This window comes from Cervus canadensis, chromosome 26 (assembly GCF_019320065.1).
Source record: "Cervus canadensis isolate Bull #8, Minnesota chromosome 26, ASM1932006v1, whole genome shotgun sequence".
NCBI classification, from domain to species: domain Eukaryota; kingdom Metazoa; phylum Chordata; class Mammalia; order Artiodactyla; family Cervidae; genus Cervus; species Cervus canadensis.
In genome coordinates, this window is record NC_057411.1 from 39264394 (window position 1) to 39288586 (window position 24193).

The 24193-nt window shown below is 47.7% G+C and overlaps 1 protein-coding gene across 5 annotated transcripts in view; it reads left to right on the forward strand.

Moving 5' to 3' along the window:
• JAKMIP1 (janus kinase and microtubule interacting protein 1) overlaps positions 1 to 24193 on the forward strand; it is a 154591-nt gene that overhangs the window by 6631 nt on the left and 123767 nt on the right. The window contains exons 1-2 of one of the 5 annotated variants that reach the window (XM_043448347.1): positions 14430 to 14452; positions 14687 to 14767. The exons of 2 other annotated variants lie outside the window; for them this stretch is intronic. The gene's annotated coding sequence lies outside the window, so the exon portion shown is untranslated. Of the gene's footprint in view, positions 1 to 350; positions 764 to 14429; positions 14453 to 14686; positions 14768 to 17058; positions 17135 to 24193 lie in introns of those variants that run through there. 2 more of the 5 variants (XM_043448349.1, XM_043448350.1) reach the window with 2 other exon arrangements.

Below are 24193 nucleotides of genomic sequence, written 5' to 3' on the forward strand. Positions count from 1 at the left end.
GCTCTGCAGTATACTGACCGTGGATGATCGTCTGTACCCTTTGAACCCTCTGGGGCTCAGTGGCCTCATTTGTGAAATGCACATAGCCCCAGTCCCTGTCCCTGCAGACCACGTGGGTGCGAGGAGGAAATAAAGAACAGAGGTGAAGGCCCAGCCTCATGCACTGAATAGTATCTATGATGCTGTCCCTGGAACAACCACACCTGAAACAGGTATGAGGTCAGTCTGTCCTCTCTGTGTGGCTCGTGGTGTTTCCTTTATCCTTTCCAGGTCCTAGAATCATCCACAGGACCCATCGTGTATCCTAAAGCCCCCAGCTAGACCTCAGGGGACCTGTGTGCTGTGTGGATGCAAGTTTCCTGCTGTCCTTTCTCCCCTGTGGCCCAGACTTGGCTGAAGGGCCACTCTAGGGAATGAAAGGAGGTTCTGTTGCGGCCATCCCGGGGCTGCCAAGGGCCGCCCATCGTGGCAGTAATGCCCTTGTGTGTGCCAGGTCAGGGGATGCGCTGGCTCAGCCTGCTGGCCCCCGAGGCTCCATCTCAGCTGCATTTTGATACAGGAGCCCTGGACTGGCCCCTGGTCCCTTCCTCAGGGCTGAGGGGAGTGGGGCACACCACCAGGAGTGTCCTGCTTCCCTTGCGGGACAGACCCTGAGGATTACAGGCATCTGCAGCGGAGGCATGCTGCTGTCCATGGGGTCGCGAAGAGTCGGACACAACTGAGTGACTGAACAGCAACAAATAGTGGAGGCGAGAGTGATCCGGTAAAGTCGCTTTCTGCTTCTTTTAGCTTTGGAAAGTCCATCTTCTCTCTTTTCCATTTCTATTCTGGTACTTCTGGAGGCTGATCACTCCTGCCTGCTTTCTGAGACATGGGGTTTTATTTTATTTAACAGAATCACCACCTGACTCTTCTGTCAAAACAATTCTTTTTTTCCTCCTTTCCCCTCTCCTTTTTAAAGCTGAGCTGGACTTCAAGATTAGCCATGTTAAAGTATACAAGTCAGTGGCATTTGGTATTACTATATTCACAGTGTTTTACAGCCAACACCTCTGTGGGTTTAAAAACACTCATCACCCCCATGGAAAACCCCTCCCCTCCCCCAGCCTTTGGCAACCACCCACCTGCCTTCTGTCTGTCTGATTCCCCTATTGTGGAATTTCATATACACGGACTCATGTATAGTGTGTGGCCTTTTGTGTCTGGCTTCTTTCACTCAGCATAATGCCCTCAAGATTCATCCAGGTCATAGCATGCATCCGTACTTCAGTCCTTTTTAAGGCTGAGTAATGTTCCATTGTAAGGATGGACCACATTTTGTGACCCGTTCATTGTTTCCAGATGGGCACTTAGGTGGTTTTCACCTTTTGGCTATTGTTCAGACTGTTTGCAGCCTGGCTTAAAGTATTAAAAAACTTTCTTCTTGGGGCCTTGGCTGCCAAGGTTCTGTTCTGGTGTTTACCACTCTCTTCCCATTACTCACTGATTCATCTGTTCGGACACTCATAAGTTAGCTGTAGACGTGTCCTCCACGCCCAGCTCTGCACTGGGGACCTCCAGCCTTGACTTGCTCTTGACATCTGGAGAACAGTTTATTGAGGTCTCCTTTTCCAAGCCAGAGTGTGGGAGTACCCAGAGGCAGGAGGGCCGGGTCGGGGCACCCGAGTGGCCCAGAGAGGCAGCTGGCACTGCACAGGGAGCCCAACCACCCTTCTCTGTGTTCCTGGAATGTGCCAGATGCTTTGCAGTTGGGTCTGCCCCTTGCTTCCTGGCCTCTTCATCTCCTGCCCTCGCCAGAACTGGCTTCTTCTCACCTTTCTTGTCAGCTTAAATTGCCCCTCTTTGGAGAGGTCTTCCCTGCCCTTCCCTGGGAGATGCCCATCTGCCTCCTCCACTGTTAATGTCCCCTTCGTCCCCCTGTTGCTTCTGACATCAAGATCTGAAGTGGGTTTGTTTCCCCGTTTGTGATCGTTGCCCTGGTCCTCCTAAGCTAGACCGAAAGCACTTCGAGGGCAGGAACCTCATCTGGCGTGTTTTCTGTCTCCCAGCGCAGGTTGGGAGTTGTTACTGCTTGGAGTCAGATGTGAGTTAATTTCTTAACTTCACCTTGCTAGCTTGGTGATCTTGAGCCTGCTTCTTAACCTTTCTGAGCTTCACTTTTTTCTTCTGTTCAGTATGGAGAAAAGTCCTGTGTCCCAAGCCCTTGGAGTTAGAGTGGAGGTCAGAAGTAACCGTGCAGATGGCCCAGAGCCTGTCGGTGTACAACAGATGTTAGTTAGCGCTGCTGCTGCTGGTGGTTCCAAAAGTAGTGCTCATAATAATTGTGAATGAGTCTCCTAAGTCATATGCTCGCGTGCCCTGGAGAGTGGAAAACATACTCTGAATTTCAAAGACTTTGTAGGAAAAAGAGAATGAAAAAGATCTCAGTAATAACTTGAACACTGATTACTTATTACAACAGAACCATTTTGGATGTATTGGCTACATGAAATGTGTTATTAAAATTAGTGTCACTTGTTTATGTTTACATTTTTTAATGTGGCTACTAGAAAGTTTAAAATTGCATGTGGGGTTCCCATTGTATTTTGGGGGACAGTGCTGCTCCAGAGGTTGGTGGCTTTGCCTTTGTGAAGTGTGTGGCCCTGGGCAAGTGAGTCACATTTTTTCCATGCTTCAGTTTCCTCCTCTGTAAACAAGAAGCTCAATCTGATGACAAAGAATGACAGTGCACTTTTGAGGGCCTCCTGTGTGCCCCTGAAAGGAACTATAACCCCATGAACACGAGTGGCTAGGTCCCTGCCCATGGCAACTTTCAGTCTGAGAGAGGAGAGACCCAAATAAAACACAAACCCCGCCACTAAGACTGTGACTATTCTCTGAAGGGTATAAGTAAGGGTACCTGGCAAACAGTGATAGAGTGAAGAGGGCTGGGTCTCTAGCTCTGAGTGATCAGGGCTGAAACTCCAATACTTTGGCCACCTGATGTGAAGAACTGACTCATTTGAAAAGACCCTGATGCTGGGAAAGATTGAAGGCAGGAGGAGAAAGGGACGACAGAGGATGAGATGGTTGGATGGCATCACTGACTCGATGGACATAAGTTTGGGTAAACTCCAGGAGTTGGTGATGGACAGGGAAGCCTGGTATGCTGCAGTCCATGGGGCCACAAAGAGTCAGACACGACTGAGCGACTGCTGAACTGAACTGTGAGGAGAGCTGGGGTGGATCCACCTACAGCCTGAAGCAGGATAAGCTCTGCATAACTGGCAGCCAAGATGGACACTTTGGGATGATCTGAGAGCTCTGGAACATTGGGCCACTCTACTCAGAGTTGCCTCCATTCAGTGGCTCTGGCCTTTTTAATCCCTCTGCATATAACTGCACCAGAATTTTTATGTCCTGTGAAGAATTTGCATTTCATTTCTCAGAGGGCCCCCCCAGAATGCAGGCCTCCCTTGTGGCTCAGCTGGTAAAGAATCCCCCTGCAGTGCGGGAGGCCTGGGTTCGACCCTGGGTTGGGACGATCCCTGGGAGAAGGGAGAGGCTACCCACTCCAGTATCCTGGCCTGGAGAATTCCATGGACTGTATAGTCCGTAGGGTCGCAAAGAGTCGGACACGACTGAGCAACTTTCACTCACCGTGGAATACAGAGATCTCTCCTGAGCATCTCGTGGGTTGCACTGCCCCATGGTCAGTGCTGATTGGATGAGGGCCACTGATGCTCTGGGCATGGCAAGGCTGTCTTCTGGTTTTGCCCACCTTCTCTGCTGGAGACCGCATCTTCTCTGCTTTCTGCCAGACTTGGGAGGGAGGCTGTATTGAGCTCCTTTTGATCTTGCCAGAAGCCACGAAGGAGACAAATCACTTCACCATTGGGAGCTCTGGCGTTTGGGGTGAGGGTCACACCTGGACCCTGGCCAGGGGTGCGTGTGCTTCACTTGGAGAGATGCCGGGGGAGGCTTCGTCCCGGTTTTTCACAGCTCAGGGACATTCTCATCTTCCACACACACACACCTGCCAGCAGGTGCCTGATCTTGTGCACCTGCTGGGTGGGGGCTTAGGGGTGGGCCTTGCTCACGTGTAAGTGGAAATGGGTTATTGTGGGCGACAGCCAGTCTTCCTGTCCAGCCCTCACTGGGCTGCACTTACTGCTGGAGAACGAGTGACTTAGTTGAGGTTGCCCACGTAGAAGTCGCAGTGGTGGTGGTGGGGGGGTGGGGGTCAGATCTCTGGCTCCTCTGACAGTTGCTGATTACTTCTGCAAAGAGTGCAGCCACCTTCACCTCTGTTCAAGGCCCCTATGGCCTGCTTCCAACTCAATTCCCGTATCTCCCCCAGTGAATGGTACCCCTCTCCTAAGCACTGTCCCTCCTCCCAGACCCTTGCTTGCCAGCTCCCTCTGCCTGCAACACCTCCCTCACTGACCCCAACTTGTGAAACCCTGCAGGCTCCAAAGCCCAGCTTGGATGGTGGGGCCCCAGGAGGGACCTATCAGCTTGATCTACGAGTGAAGACACTGTGAATGAAGTCAGTGGGGCTGGATTAAGACAGGAAGAGCCTGGAGGCAGAGGAACAGACTAAAGAGGCTTCCTCCTGCTCTGCCCAGGGTGTCGTGGCCTGCCCCTGCCTCTGTCCTCCCAGGTCTTGACCGGAGCATGCGTCCAGCCATACCATCTGCCTGCTGTTCCTGAGTGAGTCCGGCCTTTGCACATGCTGTTCCCTCTGGCAGATCTGCCCATTAGCCTTCCCTGCCCCATTCACTTGGTGAACATCCTCTGCATGGGCTGAGAGTCCATCATCAGCCTTATTTCCTCCAGAAAACCTTCCTTGACAACACTTCCACATTTGCAGGCTACGTCACGTGTGTCCCCAGGGCTCTGTATTCCAGCTGCCAGTGACTTGCCTGACTTTTCTGCTAGACAGAAGGTTCCAGGAAGTGGAGATGCTGCCTGGTCCACAGGGGGGCTCCCACAGCCTGGCACAGGGTTGGGCCACAGTGGGTGGTCAATAGCTTTTGGCCTTTAGCCTCAGTGTTTGGTGTTGATAGTGTTATGACTGATTTGCCTTCACTTCTGAGCCAGGAAATGAAAAATGAGTATGTTTCATCTGCCTATAATGTCAGCGTTGGGAGGGACCTTATCTGCGTGCTGTTGGTTCTTCTCTCTGTTGTTTGCATCGAGTCCATTCTGCCCTTAATAAGCCCCACTCCTTCCTTGGCAGCGGCCACCTCTAGTGACATCAACTCTCCAAAGCTTGGATGCCTCAGTACTCGTGGTTGAAACACCCCTGGTTGTTCCATCAGTCCCGAGATGACAGTTGTGAAGCTTCTATTGTTGTTGTTTAGTCTCTAAGTTATGTCCAACTCATTGTGACCCCATGGACTGTAGCCTGCCAGGCTCTTCTGTCCATGGGAATTCCCAGACAGGAATGCTGGAATGGGTTGCCATTTTCTTCTCGAGCAAAGCTTCTATGTAACGTAATAAAGTTTTCTTTCTGCACAGGGGGGTTTCACTGCCTTACAGTGCAGCCTGCTTTTATTTTAGAGCAGGAAAAAAAAAAGTTGGAAAGCTGTTCTTCAGAATCCAAACCATGTTCTTGTGTTCACAGGTCATACTTCTTGTTAAAGTGATCTGATTTTTCCATTTCTCCAAAGCTGCACCTCAGAACATGCTCTGGAAGGCACATCTCTCTTTGGAAATTGGCAGGGCTGCTTCGTGGGCCAGGGCAGCTGGGCAAGTGGGCTCATTAAGCCTGGAAGCAATTGAGTTTCTGTGGCAAGTCTTGGAGCCTTTCAGGATCAGGGCCAGAAGAGGTTCTTTTGCCCACCAGACACCTTATTTTGAACAAAGGCCCGGATGCCCCCCGGATTCTGCCTAATCTGTTTAAACTATTGGGCAAATGGGTGTTTTACTTACATGATCTGTCTCTCCCTGGAAATTTTCCAGATACCCAGGACGAGTCCAGTTTATAAGGGCTTGAGCATTACAGATCCCCTGAGTTTTCTATAGACATGGCTAAAGGCGCCTGCAAGATGTTCGTGCATAGATGCTAAGTCCATTCAGTTGTATCCCGACTCTTAGTGACCCTATGGACTATAGCTGTCCATGGGATTCTCCAGGCAAGAATACTAGAGTGGGTTGCCGTGCCCTCCTCAAGGGGATCTTCCTGACCCAGGGATGGAACTCACATGTCATTATGTTTTCTGCACTGGCAAGTGGGTTCTTTACCACTAGAAAGATGGATGCAAGACACTTCATACCAAAAATAAGTGAACAAGTCCTGTAGCTGGAGAGGATATCGGAAATCGGGCGTGCCCCGTGTTAGAAAATGAGGGAGGAGTTCTGGGTGCCCCAGACCTCAGGTGTTTACAACATGAATTGTAAATTTTGGACTTCATTATTCACAAACTCCTGGATTGTAGTTCTGCTTTCTGGAACAGAGGGCTTTGTAGGTAAACTAAGAGGTCAAGCGACAAGGAGATTGGTGGGGAGGGTTGATAACACTCCCAGGCAGACATGTACGCTGATCATTTTGTAGTGTCTTACCTGTTCATTGTAGCAGCTATAGAAAAGTCTCTTACTCATTAGATCTTTGTTAGCATCTGTGCCAGGTGTCTGTGAAAACAATGCCATAACACTTGAAAATACCCATGGAACCTTCCTTTTCCACCTTGGTCTGAAGCACTGAACTGTTTTGATACTTCTCATCATCACATGTCATGAACGTGATCCTCAAAATGTGAAAGGCTCTATCTCTCCTCTGTGTGGGAAGGTCAAATTGTAGCCTCAAATTCTCCACCCCAGGAAGCTGGTAATGGACATTATTGTAGTTGGTGTTCCATGACTATTGGGTGAATAATTGATTTGCTCCTGTTTACTGGAACCAGAGTGAAAAATCAGGATTGATTAGAAAGTGAACCGTTTAAGAACCTAAAAATTGTTGGAGAGGTAATTTTGTATCTGAATTAAAAAGAGTTAGCTCTTTGAAGTTCTTGCTGTGACATTGGTCTGATTCATCTAATGCAGAATAGCATAGTAAAGGAGGAATAGAGGAACTAAAATGACATGGGACATACAGAAAACAAAAAGTAATGTGGAGGATGTAAACTCAACTATATCAATAATATTAATAACATTAAACTTGAATGGATTCAACAAACCAATCAAAAGGCAGAGATTGTTAGACTGTATTAAAAATGACTTAACTTTATGCTGTCTACAGATGATATACCTCTTCAGACTCAGATATACAAATAGATTGGAAGTAAAAGTATGAAAAAAGATACATCATTCAAAGATATGAAAGTAACAGTGACTGATATAATACATACTGATATAATGTGTATGCTTAGTCACTCAGTCATGTCCAACTCTTTGCAACCCCATGGACTGTTGCCCACCAGGCTCCTCTGTTCATGGGGATTCTCCAGGCAAGAATACTGGATTAGGTTGCCATGTCCTACCCACTGCTATCATACCAGATAGATTTAAAATAAAAAAGCAGAGATAAGGAGGGATATTTTATAATTACATTTAATTAGATTTGATAATGATAAAAGGGTAAATTCAACAAGAAGATATAACAATTATAAACACATACGCTCCTAACAACAGAACACCCAGATATATGGAGCAAATACTAATCAAAAAGAAGGGAGAAATAGATAATTCAACAGTAATAGTTGGATACTTCAAATACTATTTGAAAAATACTATTCAAAATACTTCAAATACTATTCAAAAATATACTTTCAAATTATTGAAAGTTGGATACTTTCAATAATGGATAGAACAACTAGACAGAAGATCAGTAAGGAAATAGAAAACTTGATCCACGCTATAAACCAATCAGACTTAACACATAGCAATAGAATACTCCACCAACAGCATCAGAGTATGTGTGTGTATGTATGTGTTGTGCCCAGTCGTTCAGTTGTGTCTGACTGTTTGTGACCCTATGGACTGTAGCCCACCAGGCTCCTCTCTGTGGGATTTTCCCAGCAAGAATACTGGAGTGGGTTGCCATGCCCTCCTACAGGGAATCTGCCCAACCAAGGGATCGAACTCATCAATCCAGAAATTGCAGGTGGATTCTTTACCATCTGAGCCACCAGGGAAATTTCCATGTGTGTGTATATGTATATATATATACATATATATATACACATATATATATACATATATATATATGTAAATAACATATTTTTAACTGAGGTATAATTGAGGCAAAATATATCAGTTTCAGGTATATAACATACTGATTTGATATCTGTATACACTGTGAAATGATAAATGATAACAGCAATGTCTAGTGAACATCTGTCACTATATATAATTCCAAAAAATTTTTTTCTTGTGACGAGAACTTTTAAGATATACTGTCTTAGCAAATTTCAAATATGCAACACAATATTACAAACTATAGTTAGCATGTTTCAAATATACAAAACAGCCTTATTAACTATAGTCACCATGCTGTATATTACATCCCCATGACTTTTACATTTTACAACTGGAAGTTTGTGCTTGGTGACTTCCTTAACCCATTTTGCCCACTCTCCTACCCACCCCCCCAACCTCTGGCAACCACCAATCTGTTCTCTGTGTCTGTGAATTTGAGTTTGTTGTTGTTGTTTTAAGATTCCACATATAAGCAAGGTCATGCAGTATTTTTCTTTCTCTGTCTGACTCATTTCACTTAGCACAATACCCTCGAGGTCCATCCATGTTTCACAAGTGGCAAGCTTTCATTCTTTTATGACTGAATAACACTCCATTTTATATCTGTCTATTTTACATTGTCTTTATCCATTCATCCACTAATGGACACTTGGAAGTCAAAGTCGTTCAGTCGTGTCCAAGTCTTTGCGACCCCATGGACTATAGCCTGCCAGCCTCCTTTGTCCATGAGATTCTCCAGGCAAGAATACTGGAGGGGGTAGTCTTTCCCTTCTCCAGGGGATCTCCCTGACCCAGGGATCAAACCCAGGTCTTCCACATTGCAGGCAGATTCTTTTCCATCTGAGCCACCAGGGAAACCCTAGTGGACAACCTAGTGGGTACTTAGGATTTTTTAATTTCTTGGGCCTTATAAATAATGCTTCAGTGAACATAGAGGTGCATATATCTTTTCAAGTTAGTCTTTTCATTTTCTCTGGATGAATACCCAGCAGCAGAAAATGGTGCAGAAAATATGATAGTTCTATTTTTAATTTTTTGAGGAACCTCCATATTGTTGTCCATAGTGGCTATACCCACCAAGAGTGCACAAGGTTTCCCTTTTCTCCACTTCTTCGCCAAGAATATACTTCTCAAGTGCCCATGGATCAATCTCTAGGATAGACCATATGCTCTGCCATCAAACAACTCAATAAACTTTAAAGGATAGATATAATACAGAGGGTGTTCCCTGACCACAGTGCAATGAAATTAGAAATCAATAGCAGCACAGGGCCTGGTCCATAGCTGATGCTCTTTCACCCTTGTCAGCCTGTCATCTCCAGCCCCCACTTTTTCCTCCCTCCTCATCCTCCAGTGCTCCTCGTCACCCCTTGGACTGCAGTGAACTACTGACTTCCTTACCCACTGTTTCCAGCTGCTGTGTGTTTGCTCACGCTGCTCACTTCCTGGAATGCCTCGTCCTCTGCCTTCTCCACCCTCCCTGTCTTAGGAGGACCTACCTGTCCAGGTTTACAGGGCCACCTGCCTTAATGAGCCACACCAAGGAGACTTTGTAATGAATAGGTTACAGCAGCGGTTCTTCAAGTAGGGTCCTGGACCAGCAGTAGCATCATTGCTTGGGAACATTTCAGAAATGCCCTGTCTCAAGCCTCACCCTGGACTGCTGGATCAGAAACACTGTGTTAAAAACCAGAAGTCTAGCTTTTAACTAAATTTGTCTGGGGAATTCTGATACCCTCCCTCCCTCCAGTTTGAGAATCAGAGTAGGCAGGACTGGTCCTCCACTTCTCTTATAGTTACACAATCTGGTTTTTTCTAAAATAGTTGACAACTGTTGATTCCCTCCAATAAGGATGAATCACATATATCATCTTGCTGAACCTTTTAGGTGAGACTAGGGGACCTTGTGGAGAAGGCAATGGCACCCCCCTCCAGTACTCTGGCCTGTAATATCCCATGGATGGAGGAGCCTGGTGGGCTGCAGTCCATGGGGTCGTGAAAAGTCGGACATGACTGAGTGACTTCACTTTCACTTTTCACTTTCATGCATTGGAGAAGGAAATGGCAACCCACTCCATTGTTCTTGCCTGGAGAATCCCAGGGACGACGGAGCCTGGTGGGCTGCCATCTGTGGGGTCACATAGAGTTGGACACGACTGAAGTGACTTAGCAGCAGCAGCAGCAGCAGCAGGGGACCTTGATTCATAGACTGTAAAGGATAGTTCTCCACCCAAACATGTACAGATTTGAGAATTGGACCATAAAAAAGGCTGAGTGCTGAAGAATTGATGCTTTTGAACTGTGGTGCTGGAGAAGACTCTTGAGAGTCCCTTGGACTGCAAGGAGATCAAGCCAGTCAATCCTAAAGGAAAGGAAATGAAATGAAAGTTGCTCAGTCATGTCTGACTCTTTGCGACCCCATGGACTCTACGGTCCATCGAATTCTCCAGGCCAGAATACTGGAGTGGGTAGCCTTTCCCTTCTCCAGGGGATCTTCCTAACCCAGGGATCGCAGCCAGGTCTCCCATATTGCAGGTGGATTCTTTACCAACTTAGCTATAAGGGAAACCCAAGAATACTGGAGTGGGTAGCTTATCCCTTCTCCAGGGGATCTTCCCAACCCAGGAATCAAACTGAGGTCTCCTGCATTTCAGGCGGGTTCTTTACTAACTGAGCTACTAGGGAAGCTATCCTAAAGGAAATCAACCCTGAATACTCATTGGAAGGACTGATGCTGAAGCTGAAGTTCCAGAACTTTGACTACCTGATGTGAAAAGTCGACTCATTGGAAAAGACCCTGATACTGAGAAACATTGATGGCAGGAGGAGAAGGGGGCAACAGGATGAGATGGTTGGATGGCATCACAGACTCAATGCACATGAGTTTGAGAAAACTCTGAGAGATAGTGAAGGACAGGGAAGCCTGGTGTGCTGCTGTGTTCAGACGTGACTTCGCGACTGAATAACAACAAACCACCAAACAGTACACATTTCAAATTGGTGCTCAGAGTGAAGGGTGTGTCAGCTGTCCGTGGCTTCCTGCAGGAGAAGGAGGGCCGCCTGGCCCTGTTACACTATGCTCTGTCTCTCAGGGTGGTGGGTGTGGACTGCTTCATCATTTCTAGCAAAGGAGTGAAGGCAGCGGAGCGTAAAACCAAGCCTGAGCCAGAAGTCACAAGGCTTGGGTTTGAGTTCTGCCCACCCCCTGCCTGTAATGCTTTGCAGGGGTCCTTCCTCTGCCTGCTATGTGCTGGACATTTGCTTTCTGCCCTCCTGAAGCCCACTGAGCAGGAGTGATAGTCAAAGATAATCATAGAATGACACAATACCCTTTCCTCTGTCTGGGTCTGCTTCCCCATCTATAATAATGAAATGGTTTTTTTCTTTTTTAATTGTTTTAACAGCTAATGTCCTCCCCCAATACCCCAAACAGGGAGGCACTAATTTACCATCACATTTATTTTATGACTTTAAACTTAACAGCGTTTCAAGTTATGAGTCAGCCCGTGAGAACAGTGAGGTTGGTCTGATGAATATAACTTTCAAAATTAAGTTTGGAGTATTACTTGGGCTTTATTGTGGGTGTGAAACCACTCTGGTTTGAGAATCTTTTACCCACCACATTTGCTAATGGTAGCGTTTTTGTCAACAACTCGTCTTGCCGTTTGGGGATCCTGGACACAACAGGAGAGTCTCAACCCTAAGAGGTACACAAAGCTGAGTGTTTACCGAGTAGCTCAGGTCCATGCGGTGGAGTCTTTTGGCGTGCATCTCATTTGAGTTTGTGTGCTCTTGTCTGTAGCTTAAAATTACTGCACCTAAAAAAATAGAATCAAACATTGTTGCTCCAGCACCCTGATCTTTGACATCCCGAAGTACCTGCAGGGAGCACCAGGGCTGCATGGAATGTGGTTTGAAACCCAGGCCTGGTCACCATCTCCTGGTGCCCCTCAGTCCTGATGGTCTGCTCTAAACAGGTGGTTAGGTGGTGGTTGTTGTAGTTCAGTTGCTCAGTTCAGTTCAGTTCAGTCACTCACTCAGTCCTGCCCAATTCTTTGTGACCCCACGGACTGCAGCACGCTAGGCCTCCCTGTCCATCACCGTTTCCCAGAGTTTGCTCAAACTCATGTCCATTGAGGCGGTGATGCCATCCAACCATCTCATCCTCTGTTGTCCCCTTCTCCTCCCACCTTCAATCTTTCCCAGCATCAGGGTCTTTTCCAATGAGTCAGTTCTTCGCATTAGGTGGCCAAAGTATTGGAGTTTCAGCTTCAGCATCAGTCCTTCCAGTGAATATTCAGGACTGATTTCCTTTAGGATGGACTGGTTGGATCTCCTTGCAGTCCAAGGGACTCTCAAGCGTCTTCTTCAGCACCCCAGTTAAAAAGCATCAATACCGGCCGCCATCTCTTCGCAGACACCTGTGTCTCTGTGTTGCCATCTGCTCCTCAGTATATCACATTGGGTTGTTTGTTCTGTCTCAGCCTCCAAATGTCCTCACATCCCTAGGACCATGTCCTGGGAAGGAAGAGCCTCCAGGACTGTCATTGATGGAGCTGAGCCAGGCTGGAGAAAGAGCCACATTAGAACCACACTCACCTCCCAGGTCTCTGTGAACAGACTTTGAGTGTCCAGTGCTCTCCAAGGAGAATATAAGGGTGCAACCCACCCACTTCTTCCTCACAATGGATCTTGGGTTACTGGGAGTGTTTGGAAGGATGAGCAATCATACCAAGAAAGGCCAATGTCGTTCAGAAACTACACACCTGGCTGCATCACCCCTCTGTTCAGTGGGCTCCCCGTGTCCTAGGATGAAGCCTACACCCCCTGTCAACACATCTGTGGCCTCATCTCTTGATTTTCTTGCTTTCATCCTTTATTTTCATCTGCTCTGGCTGCTGTAAGAAAAAAATACCATTGATTGGGCAGCTTAAACAACGGAAGTTTATTTCTCACAATTCTAGGGCTGATCAAGGTGCTGGCTGATTCCAGTGAGAGTTCTCTTCTGACTTGTAGGTGGCCGCCTTCTCACTGTGCATTCATGAGGTGGACAGAGAGAGGAAATGAGCTCTCTTGTGTGTCTGCTTATTAGGACACTGATCCTGTCATGTCAGCCTAAAGCCCAAAGGCTTCATCTCCAAATACCATCATGTTGGGGATTAGGGTTTCAACATATGAATTTGTGGGGGACACAAACATTCAGTCCATAACACTGCCCCCTGCCTTATGGAACAATCTGTCTTCTTTGAATTTGCCCTTGTTCCTCCTATCTTTGTACATCTGTTTCCTTGCCATAGCACACCCTTTATGCCCCCTCTAAAGGTGGCTCAGGCTCATATCCTCGGGTACTTCTTGACTCCCTAGGCCCTACATATCTTTCTGTCCCAAACTTTCTGTGCCAAACTCTGAGCCTATTGTCTTTCATAGTTTTTCTTCCGCACTGGTGGGAGTCCAGGACCTGGGTGGGATTCGTGTCTGAGGCCTCTGTGCCCAGGACAGAGCCTGAAAATGGACAGCCACTGGGATGTTGAATGAATGAGTGAATAAACAAATGAATCAATGAATGGATGGATGGAGCTTGCGCTCCTGCCTCTCTTCCTGCCTCAATGCCCTTCAACCTTCCTTAGACCCCTGCTGCCTCGTCTGCATGTCTGCATTTCGCTCCTGCCAGGGTCCATTTCAGATGTCTCTTTCTTCCCATTCTCCTGGGATCCACAGCTCCACGTCTTCAGTTATCACCTGGGCTTGCTACACTCTGTTTCCTCGCCTGCCCCTCTGACTCAACTGGAACTCCTCATGCGGGTGGGCCCACCACTGGGACACACAGTCCTGAGCCATCACGTTTAAGGGACTGGGCAAACATCTGCACCAGATGACGTCATCCTTAAGCATCTTCCTTCCCTGTGATGGCAGTAACCTGGTAGTTAGTAATCTGGCCATACGTTCATCTTGGTCCAGGCACCCCAGCCCTGTAGCAAACCCCTGGTCTCACCCTGGTTGCTTCAGCTCACGGCTGTGCAGCAGCTCTGGAGTCCTTCTCTTGAGAGAAGCCAGGATGTGGATGAGCTCTGTGTACCCCTCCTGCAAGCCTGCGCACGCAGCAGGTGCTCTGTAGTTGGCTGGTGAGGAGTGCCCTAGGCATATCGAGCCCCATTCAGTGGCTGGTGTACAAAGGATGTGGAAACCACAAAAGAAGCTGCTCTTAGCTTGGAGGTCACCAGTCACCCTGCTTGTTCTCAGCGGTGTGATTATGTGATTCATTTCAAGAGAGGTGAGAGAGAAATGGCCTGATGGCTGGGGCCTTTTCTGGGACTTGTTAAGGGGCCCTTGCACATTAATAAAGGGGAGATTCCAAAATGGTGTAGGGAGTTTGTGAAGAGTCAGCAAGTAGCAGCAGAAAGAGCAAATGCTTTGTATTCAGGTGGGGGTTTGAGCAAGTCCTTTACTTGCTTTCAGCTGAAACTGTGTCCCTATTAAATGAGGAAAATAACCTGTGCTTCTCCAGGACCTCGTGAGAACCAGGATTATGTACGTAAAAACCTGATGCCTTCTTGCTGCCTAAGGAGTGGCAGCCATCTATCCCCAGGTATGCAGAATAGCTCTGGCTTCTTTAGTATTGTAAACATAGTTTCTTTGACTTTTTGTGGATGAGGCAATGCATGGGCTGCCTGTGACTCTGTCTTCACAATCTAGCACAATATCTGACACCTGAAAGCTTCATAGCAGAGCAGGTGCAAATGTGGACGTGGACCCAGACTACCTGGGTACAACCTCCCACACCTACTTGCTAGCTATGTCACCCAGTCAAAGTACTTCTGTCTCTTCTGCCTGAACACTAAAACGGGGCACTAATAATAATACCCATGTCATGGGGCTGTGGAATTATAGAGAATTTGGAACGTTTGGAAGAGTTTCTAGTACAGAGAGATTGCTACAGAAGCAGCGACTATTATTATTACTACTACTTGGTGCATGTTTGTGGAACTGTATCAAATTCTATTTGATGGAAGAGGAGCGTTGGTGCTGCCATGATGCTTTATTTCCCTTGCAGCACAGTTATTGGTTCCCATTGCTCTTTCCCACCTCAAAGTTTCTCTCTTTGTTCAGGATCTGGTAAGATTTTACAGTGAAAAGCTAAAGAAAGAGAAAATCTCACATGCACAGAATATTCTAAAGGAAGTTTCACCACGTTCTCATGAGTGTTGCTAAATAATTCTCATTCCTCTAGTTGATGAGAATTTTGTTATGTGGGTCCTGAATATGAGTAGCAATTTTATCAGTAATTGTGTTTGTGTTTGGTAGGGAACTGAAGTAGGTGGTTTTCTGATGATATTGGAAGTTTTTCATGATTGAAAAAGTTTTACTGTTTTATATAAGCATTGCTATTAATTTGGTGACGTTTGATATGCTGTCAGTATTCTTTGTTCTTCGAGGGGATGGCATAATCTGCAGGAAGGCGCCTTGCATTTCATTCCTAAAAATGGTCTTAGATGCCGTCTAAGAACATGCCAGGCATCATGCTGGGTCCTTGGGATAGAAGACAAAACTGACAATTCTTTGGGCACCTGAGAAGTGGCCTTAGAGTCAGACACACCCGGGTTCAGTCCTGGCTTTGCCACTTACAAGCTGTGAACCTTAGGCAGGCGACTTCACCTCTTTGAGCTTCAGTTTCCTTATCTGTCAAATGGGGATCATACTGTTACTTGTTTCACAAGGAGGTTTTGAGGATGGATTGAGATGGGTGTCCCCAACACACTGCCTGGCATACAGCAGGCTCACATATGTGGCAGCTCTTGGTTTAACTGCTGCTTTTAGGGTTCAGGGAAAGAAGTCAGGCCTCAAGAGACCCATGCAGCCTGACTCCAGGCCACCCTCAGCCACTTTTCTCTTGTTCTCTGGCTTGCAGGATGGGTAGGGTCACCTTTTGTAGAGGAGATGGCTGTGTGTGGGGCGAGAGGCCTGGTTTCCTGTGGGTTTGTGGCTTTGCAGCGTTGTCCTGTTGATGGCACCTGCGGGTTTCTGGAAGGTGGAGGAGGCGGGTGGTGGTAGATGGGATGAGGTCTCCAAGCCAGCCACCCTGGACTTGGTCTGGACCATCCTGTCCTAATCCATCCAGTCTACCTCTTAGCTGTGATATTTATTGAGTAACCCCTGGATGGATGCTTTATGCTCCTATATGGGTCTCTGAACCATCGTTCGGAGAAGGCAGGAAGAAACAGATGCTGTGGGAGGTTACATAAGACATTAATCGTCAGAATTAGTGAATGGTGGACCCTAAGAAGGAAAGCCTTGCCTTCTCTCCACCCATGCTGGACCTTTCTGGGTGGGCTCAGCAAGGGGATTATAACAGGTTGAGGTTTGGGAGTGGGTCCTTCCAAGAGCAGATTAATGTGGACTGCACAAAAAGATTTCATTTCCTGAAAAAAAAAAAGAAGCAAAAAGTATTTGAAAAGTACCTCTAATCTTTATATATATATGTATGTATGTATTTTGCCCTCTAAACACATATGCTAGCTTTATATTTTACTGGAGTTCATACTGCACCAACTTTGTAGCCTGCCCTCCTTTTTAAGTGGAGAAATCCGTGTTGAAGATATCCCCATCATAATATTCCTTTGTAACAGGGGCAGGAAGCAGGTGGTGGGCGTGGCCAAGGAGGTGGGGAGCTGATAGGAAGCGGAAGGGGAGGAGTCAGGTTCAACTTTAAAAGTCAGTGGCAGGAAGTGATGTTGGACTGGCCGGAAGTGGGAGAGACCGGAGTCAGAGTTGGGGTGTTAGGGGTAACCTCAGCGCTTTAGTGCAGAAATTTGCTTTTGGAGTTGAGGAGGCTTGGCAGGGGCTCCAAGAGGAGAGGAGCCTGGATAGAGGGACGACCTGCAGCGTGTGAGACGCTCAGTCAGGACAGAGCCGAGTGCTTCCCAGGCCAATGAGAAGATAAGGTGGTGACTCTGATGTAGGTAGTGGCATTGGAGGGGAGCACTGGGCTTGGCATTGATATTCAGGGGAAGGCTGCCGTTATTGTGTGACTGCTCTCTGGGTCCATCCATGAAAGGGGCTGCTTTTCTTAACAGACCCTACAGGGGTGGCCTAAATTCTCGTAATCCATGGAGCATTCTCCGGAGACAGTTTTCTCTGGCTCAGGTTACAGAATTTGATGTCGGTCCTACAGCCTGTAAGAAATGGAGCCAGGATTCAACTTGGGGACTGACAGGGAAGTCCAGGCTTTTTTAGGGCAGCCCAGGTTTTCAGGGGCAGGGGCGTTAGCAACCATGGAGGACTTCCTGAAGCAGGCAGTAATGTGGCTTATACACCTTTACTTGGTTAAGCATGAGGCCAGGGTAAGGAGAGCAGAGGATTGGGTTCAGTTCCCGCCTCCTTGTGTACGTTTGCATTAGACACACCCTCTCTGGGCTCCATGACCTGTCAGTACAATGGGGAAGTAGGACCAGATGGCCTTTCTCAGCATCCCTTCCGAGTGTGGGGCTCACTCCTTCTCTACATAAGTGTTTGCTAAATAGTTTTCTCTTGAGGAAGCCTAATGTCTGACTGCCAACACAGCCTCCCTTCGTGAGCTCCCTTCCTGATTGCAGGATGCCAGTGGGTGTCCAGGTGGGTGTCCCTGTTCATGACAACAAGACTGTGCCCTGCCCGCCATTTTGAAAGACTCTTAACTCTGGCTGGCCACCCAGGCTATCAGTGATACAAGGAGGTTCACCCACTGGGTGATGTTGTGGAGTAAGCCCTGGGGCCTGACAGATCTGTGTTCAGATCCCAGTCTTCCTGCATGTTCAGTGGAGCCTTAGGCCAGTTCTTTGACTCAGAAAACCTCCATTTCCATATTTGTTAACAGGGAAGTGTTATCTCACCGAATCACCTAACTTCCCCACCCCATACCCCCGCCCATCACCCCCTACCCCCTACCCCTGCCCCAGTCCTCTTGGTTTTCTGGAAACTGTGCTGCTTCCCATTTCTGTAGAAAAGTAGCCCTGGGGTAGGAGTGATAAGGAGCTTGGTAAATGTTTGAAGAGATTTAAAATTAGATTAAAATGTAAAATACAGGGCTTCCTTGGTAGCTCAGATGGTAAAGAATCTACCTGCAATGCTGGAGACCCAGATTTGATTCCTGGGTCAGGAAGATACGCTGGAGAAGGGAATGGCAACCCACTCCAGTATTCTTGCCTGGAGAATCATGGACAGAGGTGCCTGGTGGGCTACAGTCCATGGGGTCGGTCAGACACATCTGACCAACTTTCACTTTTCTTTTCACTTTTCAAAATGTAAAATACAGCTCAATTCAAGCTTTAGTAATTCTTTGTCCTCATTCACTTGGACTATACTCCTAAGGTTTTGCCTCTTGAAATATTCACATCCATGATGTCCCCTCAGGCTTCTTCATCCCCTACCAGGTAAAGACACAGCCTCAGGACACTGTCTCTGCCTCTGGGGGCCCCCCTCCAGGCAGCCCTCCCTGTTGACCCTGAGTAAGCAGTCAGAAATGCATGGGTGTCTGACCTTGTCCTCCTGGCCATAAACCTCTCCAGTAGCTTCCTGCTGTGCTTAAAGGTCAAGTACTAGCCCTTTAGGAATTTATTGTCCTCCCCCCTTGCCCCCCCCCCCCAACATTAGGCCTCTAATCACTCCAGGGTAGCACTGTGCCTTCTTCTATGTACCTTTAGTGCCTGGTATCTGACACTGAGTAGATTGTCAGGAAGTGGTAATGATGCTGCCTTTCACTGTTATCTTCTGAGCAGAACACATCCTCTGCTATTAGGAGTTTCACTTATAGCCCTTTAGATGCCAGTGTTCCTATTTCTTATACAGATGAAGAATCTGGGGTTCAGAGAGGATAATGGGTCTTGACAGAATTCAAAATAATCATTAAATAATACACAGTTAATCTCTTAAACTCTTTAGAGGGAGCCATGAGGCATTTATTGGGGCTTCCGAGGTGGCACAGTGATAAAGAATTCACCTGCCAATACAGGAGACACAAGAGATGTGGGTTCAATTCCTGGGTTGGGAAGATCCCCTGGAGTAGGAGATGACAACCCACTGCAATATTCTTGCCTGGAAAATTCCATGGACACAGGAGCCTGGGGGGCTACAGTTCAAGGGGTCACAGAGTCAGACACAACTGAGCAACTGAGCGCACACACACACACATGAGGCATCTGTTACTTCAATTGGAAGAAAAAAATCTGAAATCTTTTCCAGGTGCAGAGAGAGTCCAGGATTGGTAGGCATGCTCCAGTTTGGGCAGGGTCCTGGTCTAACGTCCACCTGCCTGGGCAGAGCTGAGTGGGAAATTCTGCCTGTGCCGACTATGCTGGGATGAGCTCCTAGCTGAAATCAGGCCACCAGTCCTGCTTCCTGTGCGTAGCGTGTCAGTGATGTAGTGATAGTGAGATGCTTGTGGGAGTCTCCATCACTTAGTGCTTGTGGATTTTTAGTTACTTTTATTTTTCCACTGTGAAATTTAAAGCTATACAGAAGTAGTGAAAGCATTTCATAAAGAAAAAAGCCATCAGCATTCACCTTTATTCCCAGCAGCTTCTGAGCCACTGTTTTAGTGTCTTTTCCAGCATTGTCCAGAGGCAGCATGCAGGTTGAGACCTGTGTCGATGAAACCTTTTGCTTTTCACATGGGCAGAAGGGCTGTAGTTTGGAGCTTACTTCTTGGCGCCTCGGTTTTGTTACTCCTGAGCTGTTGAACCTGGGCCAGTTCCTCAACCTCTCTGGGCCTCCATGGCCTCAGCAATCAGTCCTCTGGAGAAAACACCACTGCTGGTTAGGGCTGCTGCTTTCTGACATTGGTTGGGATACTGGTGAGGAGAGTCTCAGGGGATTCAGGGGAAGGAGGAGGGGACAGATGAGGAAGGGCTTTATCCAAGCCAAGGAGTTTGGTTTTCACCCCGAGGGCAGTGAGGCGTCAACGATAGTCTGTGAATATATTTTACTGTTTCAGATTCTCAAAAACGTAGTGGTGGACACCCAGATCAGGGACCCTAGATCAGAACTCAGCAGGGCTCAGGGTGGCCGTGAATGAGGGGGCAGAGGGTGAGGAAGTGGCCAGAATCCATCCCTACAGATGGGGAAACTGAGGCCCACAGTGTCTGTGAGACTTCTCCAGGTAGACTCAGCAGTTGAGAGGTGGGAGCCCAGATCCCCTGCTTTTCTGTACTGTGGCCCACCTGACCCAGGCTGCCAGCTCCCAAGGACAGAAGGACCCCACTGTCATGCCTGCAGGTATGTGGTTTCTTAGACATAGAGCTGAAGACCAGGGCTGGTATCACCTGAGGGTTCATCATCCTCGATCACGGTGCCTTTCCAGCTGCCCTGTCCTACTACTTGTCAAAGATTATTCTATTGAGGCTTATTATTCTTAATTGTCTTTATGTTTTGCTTTTCCACTTGATTATTTAGGGAAGTTTGTGGTTTGGAGTACCTCTGACAGAGACACGACCTCATCCTGAATACAACTGCTCTTTAATTAAAGTGCTGGGTCAAGAAAAAGAATTATTTTGCTAAGTAGGACATCACTGCAGCAATTGGTGTCATACATTGGAGTGGGAAACGTATCAGTGATAAAATATCCGGGTTTTGGTAATTGTGTTGTGATCACATCATGTCTTTGATGTTAAGAGATGAAAGCCATAGCACTGAGGGTGAGCTTTCGTGGTGTCTGCAATTTATTTTCAAGTGGTTCATAAAAATAGACTTTTATGTATAGAAACATCTTTATAGATAAAGTAGCAGAGGGAAACTATGAACAATTGGTGAGTCTAGGGAAGATGTGAAGAGTTCACTATACTATTCTTGGGACTTTTCTGCAGTTTTGAAACTTTGCAAATTGAAAAGTTTGTACTTTTCAATTTGTACTCCTAGCGGGAGAGGCTTGGAGGCTCGGCTATGTTCACCATCCACCCTTTGGTCTCCGGCCTCTTCGGCATCTCCATCACCTCCAGGTGGAGAGAACTACTCACTCCACAGTTCCATTCTGATCAGCCTCTTGGGGACCAGTCTTGAATTAGAGACACAGACTTTTGACAAAATTCATTCTACCTTTAGAGAAATCATTTCATTTTCAGAATCTTTCCTTTTGGGTCAACTTTCCTTAAATTTTTCATTTCTCTTCTGCCTTTATATGTTTATTGTGTTGACTTCTAAAATTACCAAAGTCATATTTTTATTGTAACTATTCAAACAAAGAGGAGAATAAAGAAATAAATAAATTCTCTCCATCTCATGTGGGGTAACCCGTGGTAGGTGGAACCCCAGAACTTTCCCCTGTGCTTATGGGAACACATAGAAATTCACACACACATCTAGTAGGGCTTGGTGTCTTTGTTTTTTGTTTTTTTTTTTATCCTTTGATAACCTGGGATCCCTACCTCTCCGTGAAGACATGACTTAAGGGCTTCCTTCTCCAAGAAGCCCTCCAGGCTCTGAGCACTGACCTTACTTCATTGCAGTCATCTGATTATAAGCCACCGCCCCTGCCAAATCGTGGGTAATGCAAGGGCAGCAGCTGTTTCCATTTCATCGTCTGTGCTCAAGCCGGGAGCCCAGGAGATGTACAGTCAGTGTTTGTGGAGTGAAGAGATGGGCAGGGCCGACATCCTGGGCAAGGATGCTGCCTGAGCAGAGCCTTGCAGGTAAGAGACGCCTCCTCCTTCAAACATTCCTTCTGGCCCTGAGGAAGAGAGTTCTGAGGCCCTGGGCATCTGGGACAGGAAGTCACTTTGGGGACAATGGCCACTGCCGCCCTGAGACTCCCATGCCCTGGCTGGCTGTCCTAACACTAATGCCCTGTGTGGGCCCGGCTGGTGGGATGGGTCATGAGTGACCAAGGGTGACTGGGGCTGGGTTCTCTCCTTTCCCCCAGGTCCGGTACAGGCTGGCCCGCTGGGGGTCTTGGGCGTGAGGAAGAAGCCCAGGCTAAGGCTGGAGCAGCACAGGGTTTAGACGTGGGCCTGGCCTGGGTCTCATTATCTTGCCTGGTCCCGGCTCGGTCCTCATTAGAGGAGGGACTGCTTTCTGCAGCTGGGATTTATTAATCTTGTCTGCAGATCGCCCAGTTGGTGCCAAGGGACCAGGGCACTGCCAGCTGGAGGAAGTTGAAAGATCAGCAGGATGTAAAGCTGAGGGGCTGGTGTCTCAGCCAGTGTGCTGGGGAGCGTAGACAGGAACATCCCTTGCTCTGGGCAGCTGTCCTGAGCTCTCCCGCCGGTTCAGGCCGGAGGGGCCTCAGCTCGCCTGAAGGCAGGACTATAGATGTTAGAACACTGGACTGAGATTTCAGAGGATTTGCATTACTGGAAGAGAGTGGGCTGAGAATTCTCTAGTGGCCTGGTGTGTCCTGGGAAGAGTGGTCAGCATCAGTGGGGGAGCCTGTGGAGAAGTGAGAAATTCATCTTCTCTGTTAGTTTCAGTTATTAATGATGAATATTAGTAATGCTTAACTTTTAGATATCTTCATAGCTCTGTAAGAATATACACTTCAGCAACTTCAAAATTAGCATTTTCCCTATTATGGAAGCATAAACTGAGTAGGAAAGTGACTTTGAAAAGTCAAGTCTGTGGATTCATTCCTGAATCCTTGGCCAGGCCCTGTACCGGGAGTTGACATTTGGAAATGAAAGAAGCACAGCCCTAATCTCACCTGGCCTAGGTGGTTTCTGAGGTTGAATCACCAACATGCAGGACATGTAAAGATTCCTTTTCCGTCTTCCTACACCCATCACTATTTTGCATTCATTTCCTTGGCATTTGTCTCTGAACAAATGCTGAACTGAATTGAGTTGGTCTAACCAACCAGGGGTCCCCAATCTCCAGGATCCAACACCTGATGATCCAAGGATGAACTGATGTAATAATATTAGAAATAAAGTGCACAGTAAATGTAATGTGCTTAGATCACCCCAAACCATCCCCCTACCAGGTCCGTGGAAAAATTTCCTTCCATGTAACCACTCCCTGGTGCCAAAATGGTTGGGGACCGCTGGTCTGCATGACAGTAGGTTCTATATTCTCTCTCTCTCTCTCTCTCTCAGTTTCCTGTCTGCCTGTTCACCTAGGCTGACAATCTTTGATGACGGGGACTGTATTGTGAATACCCAGTGGTGGTGGTAGTGATGGTGATGCTGGGAGGGTGTTGGGGAGGGTGGTGATGGTGATGGTGTCGTGGTAATAAGGGTGGTGGTGGTACGGGTGATGGTGCTGGTGGTCATTGTGGTCATGCTGATGATGGAGGTGGCAGTGAAAGCGGCTTTGGTGCTGGCAGTGGTGATGGTGATGATACTGGTGATGGTGGTGGTATCGGTGGTGGTGGTGATGTGAGGGTGGTTGTGGTGATGGGTGTTGGTGATAATGATGATTTGGTGGGAGTGATGGTGGAAATGATGCTGATAGAGTGGTGGGGTTGTGGGGAGAGTGGTGATGGTGATGATACTGGTGATGTGGCGGTATTGGTGGTGGTGGTGTGAGGGTGGTTGTGGTGATGGGTACTGGTTACTGATAAGGTAAGAGATGCCTCCTCCTTCAAACATTCCTTCTAGCCCCAGGGAAGAGAGTCCCAGGGCCCTGGGCATCTGGGATAGAAAGTCACTTTGGGGAACATGGCCACTGCCACCCTGAGGCTCCCGTGCCCTGGCTGGCTGTCCTCACACTAATGCCCTGTGTGGGCCAGGCTGGTGGGATGGGTCGTGAGTGACCACGGGTGAGGCCGGGGCTGGGTCCTCTCTCGTCCCCCAGGCCCAGTACAGGCTGGCCCCCTCGGGGCCTTTGGGGTGAGGAAGAAGCCCAGGCCAGGGCTGGAGCTGCACAGGATTTACGCGTGGTGGTAGTGATGGCGGTGGGGAGAGACGTGGTGGTGTTGCAGGTGATGGTAGTATTGTGCTGGTGGTGGGAATGATGAGGGTGGTGATGGTGATGATGGTGTTTGTGAGGATGGTGGTGGTGGTGAGGGTGATGTCGTAGCGGGGTTGGCGGTGGGAGTTGCTGATGGTAGGGT